This window comes from Manis pentadactyla, chromosome 7 (assembly GCF_030020395.1).
Source record: "Manis pentadactyla isolate mManPen7 chromosome 7, mManPen7.hap1, whole genome shotgun sequence".
In the NCBI taxonomy this organism is placed as follows: Eukaryota; Metazoa; Chordata; class Mammalia; order Pholidota; family Manidae; genus Manis; species Manis pentadactyla.
In genome coordinates, this window is record NC_080025.1 from 93362299 (window position 1) to 93372183 (window position 9885).

At 37.7% G+C, this 9885-nt stretch overlaps 1 long non-coding RNA gene across 1 annotated transcript; it reads left to right on the forward strand.

Moving 5' to 3' along the window:
* Nucleotides 1–336: 336 nt before the first annotated feature.
* Nucleotides 337–6957, forward strand: LOC118908157 (uncharacterized). The gene is made up of 2 exons (XR_005023083.2): nucleotides 337–1848; nucleotides 3418–6957. It is a non-coding gene; the product is annotated as an uncharacterized LOC118908157 (long non-coding RNA).
* The last annotated feature ends 2928 nt before the right edge of the window (nucleotides 6958–9885 follow it).

The following is a 9885-nucleotide window of genomic DNA, read 5'->3' on the forward strand; positions in this document are numbered from 1 at the left end:
TTGTGTTTGCATTGTCTGTCTACAGGCTTTTATCTCTTGGAAGCAGTTAGAGAATAAGGTAGAAATTCTGCCTCACTCTACTAAGTGTTCTCTTTTGTAAATCTGAATATTGCAGAGTATTCTGCAATTCTTATTTGAACGTGGCTGTAGAAAACTTCCCATCGTTACCTATCTTGTTTTTTCTTTTTAAACCAATCTCCAATCTTAATTATGTTTTGTTTTGTTTTTCCTATAGCTGAATTCTCAAAGATTTCAAATAATTGGACTCATTCCTTTGTGGCTGTGGGTAAGCAAGACAGGAAAGTGTGGGCAAAGTGTAAAGGAAACCTTGCCTGACCAAGGGGAATTGGGGTTGGGGGAGGGGGTGGAAACGGGGCGGAGAAGCTGGAGAGAAACCGAGTCCACAACATCGCAGCAGCCAGGGATCTTTAGCCAGCTCGACTTGCAAAGTCATCAGTCTCGGAGACTAGTTCTTAAACAAGTTGGCCCTGCACTTCTGCGGGCACTAACCTACTAGGGGATGAAGGCCTTCTGGCCTTTGGGTATAGAGATCTCCAGGGCTGAGGCGATGCTCTAGAGGCCAGAATGCTTAAAAGAGGGTTTACAATGAATTACCTAACCAGAACCATCAGGAAATCTTCCTGAGTGGCAATGAATGACTTTAGGTCTGAGGAGGAATTTCTCTTGAATTCTTCCAAGGAGTTGAGGAGGAGGAGAGGGTGGTTGAGTGCCCCAATGTTACTTTTTGAGCAGAAGGTTACATCTTGCCAAACGAGTCACCTCTTAAAAACCTTTGGGAATCTTAAAACATTGCAAATTGCAACATTTCAGTCCAAGTGTCTCTGTCTTAGGGCTCTTCTATGGCTGTGTCCTGCCTAACATTTTATCAAACTTGGGGCAAGAGTAAAGGCTGTATGTGCTGATGAGCCAAGTAATTCTGGATATTGTGTATATGCAACAATGATAACTTCCACAATATTCAGTTTAACATATGAAAGTTTAACCTAGTTCTAAAACACTAATTTCAGACTTTTAAAAGCCATCTTAGAAATGTCCCTTTTGGGCTGAACTTAGCCTGACCTGCAGGACATCAGCAGAGTGCTACCTACTACGGGAATACTGGATTAATTGGAGTGAAATCATTTCATATACTTCTGAAGTAAATTCCCTAAAAGAAAATTTAACTGAAAACAAGAGTTTTTCTGTTGCATTTGGATAATTCGAAATGCGCTTTGTTTTCAAACTGCAAACCTGACATATTCGCAGCCCTTCCTGAGGAATGCATGCTGTGCTAAAAACTGGGGAAGGAAATGTTAGAAGTAAATGTTGTTAGAGTTAATAATCTCATACTAAGCATATGCAATGAATATGTATGTATCTATACCCTTAAAGTTTGAATATGCACTGGCATTCTCTTATCAACAATCATTTATTAGTACTTGTAGAGAAGAAACAGAAACGCACGTATGCTAGAATTACTAGCAAACTGGTAAATTTTGGAATTGGGTCTTTAATCTGATCCTACTCTTTCTCCTCAGTTTTTGGATGATCTATCACCTGTTGGCTTAGAAATAATCTCTGAATTGCATGAATGAAGTACAGGAGCCTTCACACAGAAGGGGGCGCAAATTGGAAAAGTCTACATTTGCATGGAACTCAACACGGCGTGTTTTAGATTTCATCTTGTTTTGAACACTCCACAAGGATAGCCTACTTTGATATTTAAACAAGAGAATTTTACCAAAGTGGAATATAAAGTTTATGTCAATACAAGTGACTTTTCACGTCAGGTTCTTCCTCAGTGACGCAAGGAGCCTTAATGTTTGAACACCTTGCCCTAAATAAGAGGTCATTCTCTTTCTCTTTTAATGATAGTTTAATCCATGAATTTAGCTGATTCTACCTTTCTCCTTCTTAATTTCTTTAAGAATAAAGAACTAAAACTTGAAACTTTCAATCCAGAAATAAAATGAAAAAAATATATAAAGTATAAGAAATTGAGTTGCTAAGAGTACCTCAAATGAGCACATTGAAATTTCAAATAAGTATTAATCTTTAAAACTTCTGATATTCTGCATTCAAAATAAGGATAAAATAAGGAGATACAATATGCCTTGTAGGGAGACCTTGTAGGGAGAGAAGAATCAGACTCTGGAAAACGAAGTCTTGAAGAACCTTTCCGTTCTCCGCCTGCTATTAGCTTACTGGGTGTACAGTAAGCATGTTTCTGTGCCATTTTTGCTGCCAATTAAACTTGTAGAAATACACTCTCATTTGACTTATTTCAGAGAGTTGCTGGAATAGCTAAAGAAATAAGAGATACATTATTATTCATAAAGGTTTTTATCGCGGCCACAATTTTCCTTAGTGTTTTTATCTCTTCTTTTTAATCATCTGATGATTAAGCAATTTAAATATAAATAGAATGATTTCCATTCTGTGTTTTTGTAGGTTAAAGTTCCCTTTCTGATTGCTCGCAGTTTTCATCTCCTTTCACTTCAAGGGACTTCCTTTCTCACAAATGACTCTTTCTGGAGTCTTAAATCCTATTTCCATTGTTAGGATTGATTCTTCCTGCAGAAGACATGTTGTTTTTGCCAGTGACCACAAGAGGACACAATTTCCCAGAGAACTTTGTTTAAAGAGCAGTTTATAGAAGAGGAAAGTAACAAAAATAGCAAAAATATTGCATAATCAATGAATGTCATTTTGGGGCTGCCTAGTTAATCTTTGTATTAATTTTAAAAACCATAAACATGAGTTGACAGTTAAGCTTTACATTTTTTTGGAAGACTATCTTTTTATTGTAGACCATAAAAGCATATATTTATGAAAATACACTAAAATACTACTATTTTAAGGGAAATATTTATTTTACATTAGCAGATATTGTACAAAAGTCACAGTGACCTGGAATTTTACTTTCTCAATTTTAAAGCTGTGTTCGACAGTGAAAAACAGTTTAAAAAAAATATATGACTATTCAAAAATGCTTTTCAAAGTTTAACTTTCAGTTTGTGCGTTAGGGTGTCTTTATCCAAAAAATTAACATGGAAAATATGTTTTATGGTTTGTCGGTTATATTTTAATGCACATAACAGGTTAAGAACTAAAATTATTTTTCAAAGATATGGAAAAATTGGTTATTTTAAGGTGTTGACTCCCGGCACTTCCCTAGAATTTTATGCATCATCTGATTTAAGCTCACCTTCCTCTTTCCTTTCCTACTACTTCCTCTTAAAAAAGCTTTCAGAGTATCTGATTACTTTGCAAATTGAAGTTAACTAATGAATTACATCTTGATATTTTTCTGGGAGAATGTCATAGTTCTGGTGGTGTGCCATGGCAACCAGGCTGGTGAATCCCCGTTTTCATTGGAACTCAATGTTTTTGTTTTGCGTTTGTGTCTTTTTGCAGAAATTATCTTAATCACATTCTGAGACCCTGCTGGAGAGACTGAGCCATGGATCAAAAGACTTGGAAAAAGAAGAAGAGGAAAATACAAAGGAGTGAGAACAGAATAAAACTAAGGAGGAGACAGAGCAGAATGTGGAGAGAGGGTGAATAGGTCTCTGGAGCAAGCGAGCAAGACTGCTAGAGAAAAAGAGAGGATGAAGCTTGATATGTAGGGGGAATTAGCCTATTTGACAAGAGAAAGAAATAAATTAATGCATGTAGTGGGAAATAGAAAAGCAGCAGGATTATTTGCCTCAGTTTCTGCTCAGAGATAGTTGCAAGTAGCTGCCTGTCCATTGGTATAGGCATTTAGTTTGAAAAATCCCTATCATTCTCACCCAAGTCATAACTTGGTAAGGAAAAAGGGAGAGAGCCATGAAACGTGTTATTAAAGTTGGTGTTTATGTGATAGGCATGCTCTCTGCGGAATTAGAGTGAAGAGTTGTGATATGTCATTCCTGGATCTCAAGATGGTGGAGGGGAAGGTATCTGGGGAATACTAATGCCATTACTCCATGAAGAATGCTATGAGCCATGATAGCATTTTGGAAATCTTAATGTGGTTGTTAAAACTACTAGCCACTAATTATTTTCTTCGTGCCCTTCACAATGGAGATCAAAGTGGGTGGTTTTCCTGTGGTTATCCAGGGTCAGTGCCTCTTCCCTCCCACCTCAGACACCTCAGGGAAGGACATGGCTGTAAGTGATGGTCCTTGCTCCCATTCACCCCTATGCAAGACCTTGAGAGATTGTAAGGTTCTGGTTCTGCCTAACAGTGCGACCTGGATTCTGGTTTCAACTGACACCATTTCATTCCAACATGTTTATTGATTCTTTTGCAGTTTAACAAAAAATGCATCGAAGTCTCTATTTTGAGTGCTTGGAATAAGAAAACTTAGTCTCTGACATCAAGGTGTCACAGTCTAATGGGAACCAAAACATGAAAACAGTTTTGTAACTTGGAGAGCTAAATGCTGTGATAAGTGTTTTCAAGGAGAGCCAAGGAAGGACACTGGACCTACTCTGAGGTGACAGGAAGCCTTTGCTTGTTGGGAAATTACCTCCTGCAAAGGTACACTTCTGGGAAGCCTGTCCCAGAGAGAAACACACAGAAAGACCCAAAGACCGAATTAAGATGCACATGTCACATAGTGTATCAAGTCATTTTGAAACATACAACAAGAAAGGGCAGTAGATTAAGTAGGTTGATATGCTAGGAGCAAATAGGAAGGACCATGCTATCCAGATCCTGGCACATAAATGTATGATGTTAATATGTTCTCTCTCTCTCTCTCTTTTTTCATCAGCCATGCTTGCTGATGATGTGGTTAAGAGTTCCAAAGTTAAAGGTGATCAATGGTGGAGAGTGACTGGAGTTAAAATACACTTGTCTCTATCAGAGAGGCAAAGGGCAAATACTCTTGTTCACACAGCTGGAGCTTCGCACTTAACCTGTTGAGCCCCTGTGGATTTTCTTTCTCTGTCTTGGCCAGAGGACAAGTGGGCCAGATTGGATGTCACCCATAGAGAGCCTACTTAAGACCTCATGAGTATGTGTGCCACAGAAATATGGGGTTCCCTAAGAGCTTCATGACTATTAGGTGCTTACTTAGTCTTTCTGTCCCTTCCTACTTACTTTAGTGATGGGTGAGATACCTCTCAGACTACTTATTTCCATACTTAATGTCATCTCTCTTCCTTGTTTTTCTGATTCTCTCTAGCAGAATTGAATAGTCATGAACAATACAGCAAACAGGCATTGCCGTTCTCCTGAAGTGCACTTTATCTCAGCTTCAGTCTTGAGGCATGAATGGGGTGAACAAGGTGAGCTGCAGAGAGGGTAGGAGGAAAGGAAGACATTGGGAACAGTCTGGGCAAAGGCATGGAGGCATGGACGTGCTTGGCCTTTTCAGGGACCTGTGAGGGGTTTTGTATAGCTGGAGGCAGAATGACTGTTGGGAGCAGCCAGAAATGATACAAAATTTAAATCACAGTAAGTTTGTGTGCCAAGGCTAAGGAATTTAGTTTTTTAAATGCATCTGGGAAAAACTTAAGAATGTTAAGCAGGGAAATGTCATGATCAGATTTATATTTTATATAAGTTTGTGGACAATGAAGGGGATAGATTAGACAGTTATATGACTAGATTTAGGAAGTTCTTACATCAACCCACAATATATCCAATGTAAGAATATCAACTTATTTATGAGAACTTACACCATTGCAGTAGCTATGGGGGATGTGAACAGGATAACATAAAGTTGAGAAAAAAATGACTGGATTTGGGGATATTTGGAAGAATCAGCTTCCTCATCTGTAAAATGAAGTAATCGGATAATTTGGGTAAGTTGAAGAATCTAAACTTGAAAGGATTTTATAAATTATCTAGTCTGACTAGTTAGTTTTATAGATGAAATTTTTTTCTCTATGACTCTTGAAACTCCAAGATTGGGCAATTATCTGGAATCTGGAAGTATTTTTCTAAGTGAGGAGAATGAGTTTCCTTCTAGTTCTGGAGCTCACTTGTGGCCAACTATGGGACTAAGTTTTGTGCCGAAAATAAGTAAAATAGGCAGTGAAGGGGCTCCCTCCAAAAGCCACTTTATATTTGCCATTGTCACACTTTAAATTAATCACTGGTAGCTCATTAAGTTGGAACCTGGCATGGTCCCCTCTGGGCTCCTCTTTTAGATGGAAATGTCCCCAAGTGAGGTAACACATTAGGTCACTAATGCTTTTGAGTGAATTAGATTGTATGATGTTTTTCCCAAGGAAGGAGGGTCTCAAGATAGTGAAGGACACTGGGACATACTGGAAAGACCAGATTTAATAGCAGGGGAACTGTGCAGAAAAGAAAAGTTGTGGTACTGGCAGACCTTTATAATTTTCCCAAGTGTGGGCCCTGGCCTGACACCACGGGCCTGTCCAAGCCTTCTGTACCTGTTGTTCTGTGTGGCTGAAGATGTTGAGTTCTATCTTTTGGATTCAGTTCTAGATAGATTAAGCACAGTGAGATAGGAAATGTCCCTACTGGCCTTGTCTCATCATCTGGATTTCTGCCAAGGTCTGAGAACCTTGACATATTCTGTCAAATATGGGATACTCTTCTATGTCACTATCAGATGTGTGTTAAGAGCAAACAATAATCCATTATTTCTTTGTTTTAACTATAATGGGCCTATTTAGATGTAATTATGTTCAAGAGTAGAAATGTTTCCAGGGAATATGAAATGTATACAATGGCTGAGAAAGCAAAAATATCTGCTAATGATCATAAACAACCTTAATAGCAATTTTAATTTCATGGCCAACTTTTTAGACTAGTGCTAAAGAGTTGTTAAAAATACCCTAAAGAGAAAGAGAAAGATGTTAATTCTGAAGCATATCAGCAGGCTTGAGAATCTGAAGAGTAGTTACTGCAGATTAATTATATTTATTTTTTAACTGGTCCATTCTCTACAGTCTGATATAATTACTGGGAAAAATAAACTATTTCTAGATTATTGTAACTTTTTTCACTATTATTTTCATTATACTGATTCTTAAATGAAAATTGGGCACCCAGATATCTTATAGGGATTCATTAAAATCCTTTTCAGTTCTTTGTTTAACACACATTTTAAATGGGGAAGAGAATGTCAAGGTAAACTTTGGTAAGACAGGATGACTATCAGATTTTATATGTGAATATAAATCAGCAACAGAAGCTGCAATCAAAAGTGTGCTTTATCTTTTGTCATTTCCATGAGTTAGTAGGTATGGCAAAAGGTCATATTATTGGAAAATGGAGGCAGAGTAAAAAATAGGAATCTAGGTAATTTCCCTAGATTAACATAGATGATCATTTTACTCTGATACAAAATTCTTCAAACATTACAATTGCATAACTGGAGAAACTGCTTTTTAAAAGAATCAATAAAGCCACAGACTGCTGGAGCTAGAGGAAGTTTTAGAAGTCCAGGTCACTTCTTTATTTTCTAGGAAGATAGGGTGACCATAAAGAACAGTGTAGCACATGACAGCACAGATTCTAGAGCCAGTCAGCCTAGGTTTAGATATGGCTCAACTTCTCATTACCCATGTGACCTTAGATATCTTACTTATCCCTCTGTACTTCCTATGAAAGGGAGAGAATAATGAATATCATCAGGTTGTTGTGATGATGAAATAAAGTCGTAAGTGCTAAGGTGCCCAGTAATTGATATGTATTTGATATTATATTTTAAATAAGGACTAAGTTATATAGTACCTTGTAGACTGAGATGAAGCATTTACCCTAAATTCTAAGTGCAAAGGGAAAGGTTTAAGGGTAAATGAAGAAGTTAGTTGATGATCCAGTTCTGTTTGAAGAGCAACTGCTCCTATATCCCTGTCTCACTCCTAAAGACTCAAAGTTCAGGGTAGGGACACTGATTGGAGAAGGTTCAATGACACCTACACCCCAGCTGCCAAGAAGTGGTAACAGGAGGCATATGACCTCTTTAATTTCCATATTAGGTGGTGTCCTAAGACTGTCATATCCAACTGTCTACTTGTACTAGTGTGGGTTTCTCACAAACATCTTGAAGTTACTGTTATTCTCAAATATTTGTTACTTCCACCCCTGAAAGTCAGTACATTTCAAAAAATAATTTATATAATTGTTAAGTGTAAAAACCTAGGAGCCATCATTAACCCCTCTGTTTTCCTCAGTCCATCCTCTCTTCCATCCTCGTAATCCTAAGGAATGCATTCTTCTTCCAACACTAGCAGACTGGATATTCACCCAACAGGAGGAAGTAGATTTGGTTGTGGGCATTAAGTATTCCAGCAGAGAAGACATTTTCAGGGTCCATAGCATCAACACTCTGTCGCACAATTTGGTGGTGAGTGGCTCATATTGGAGTCTGTTACTTTTGTGCTGTATTTTCTTCTCAAGTAGCCCAATTGCCATAAGAAACCAGACTTTGTCATATTCCTCATGGGCTCCATAATATGCCAAATAGGTGCTCCATAAATACTTTTTTATTGATTATTACTCTCTTTAGAAATTTATAAAAAGTACAGGTATTATCCTAGGTCATATATTCCTCCATTTATTTCACTTTTATCTTATAAAAGACTCAAATCTGTCTTTTAACCAATATATTTAAATGACAATGAAATGGAGTAATATCCATTTATTGAAAATCAGAGATTAAAAACACTTAACTTTAAAAATATTAATTTGGAGACTGTTTCCTCCCTCAGATATTCAAATATTACTACTAACTGGGTCTTAAATAATTCAATAAACATATCCAGTCTTGCTCACCCAAATGCTATAGCTAATAATTAGGACAATGATTTATATTTGTGTGGCAGCATCAGGGGAACATGGCATAGTGCAAGCACTGGTGAAGAGGAAAATAAACCTATAACAAAGCAAAAATTACCTATAAATTCTCCATTTTGTTTGCAGAGGAGAAGCTGAAGCATTTGACCTCCAACTGGAAGAGAGGAAAGGCCTTTCAGTTACATAGGTTCAAAGAGCCAGAAGTTTGTGTAATAAAATAGTCAGGAGGAAATACTAAGGGAAGTGCCCTATGTGAATTAGAACAGGAGGGGTACTAGTTGGCAATTAGAATACAAAGCGTAGCTGGTTTTTTGACTGCTGAAATGTCTCTCCAGTTCTTTTCTGATTCCTCAGGATGGGACAACCATTTAAGGAGTTGTCCATTCTGGTGATAATATGAAGGTATGTTTTCATTACAAATATCAGAACACAAGAGTCTGTCACTTGACGACATCCCTGTTTTGTAGGAAGAATGCTGACTCAGTAATGTGCCATGGTCTAAGTCATGTGTGGGCTTTTCTCTGGGGGAATAAAGACTAGGTAGGAGGTCACTGCAGTCACAAGGTGAGAGGTGGGTTTGACCTAAGTTAGGGTGGTAGCAGTTCAGTTGGAGTTGGAAAGAAGTGGTTAGATCTAGATACTTTAGGGGTATAGCCAATAAGATTCACTAAAGATAAGGTATGAGGTGTATGGGAGAGAATCAAGAATGACCCTTTTATGTGATCAAAAGAAAGGGGGAATTGGCAGCCACTGATATAAAGAAGGCTGTGGGAGATAGAGAGTTCAATGTCAGGCACTTTGAGTGTGAGATGTCTGTTAGAAATCCCAGTGGGATTATTGGACAGGCAGTGGAACATGTGAGTCTGGAGTCTGTGAGAGAGGTCTGGGCATAAAATAAACCTTAATTTAGTTAGCAGCAGAATGGATATCCAATGTCCTGTGATTCTTTTTGAGAATTTATAGCTTTTATTTAGAAGGCCTGGGATTCTAGGAAAGCAGTTATTTTTCTTGTCCTATGTATTTTTTAATGGTGGATCAGACACTGGGCTCTAAAATGTTTAGCATAAAATGTGAACAAGTGTCAGAAACAATTGTAAGATTGATAAGAGTCCATG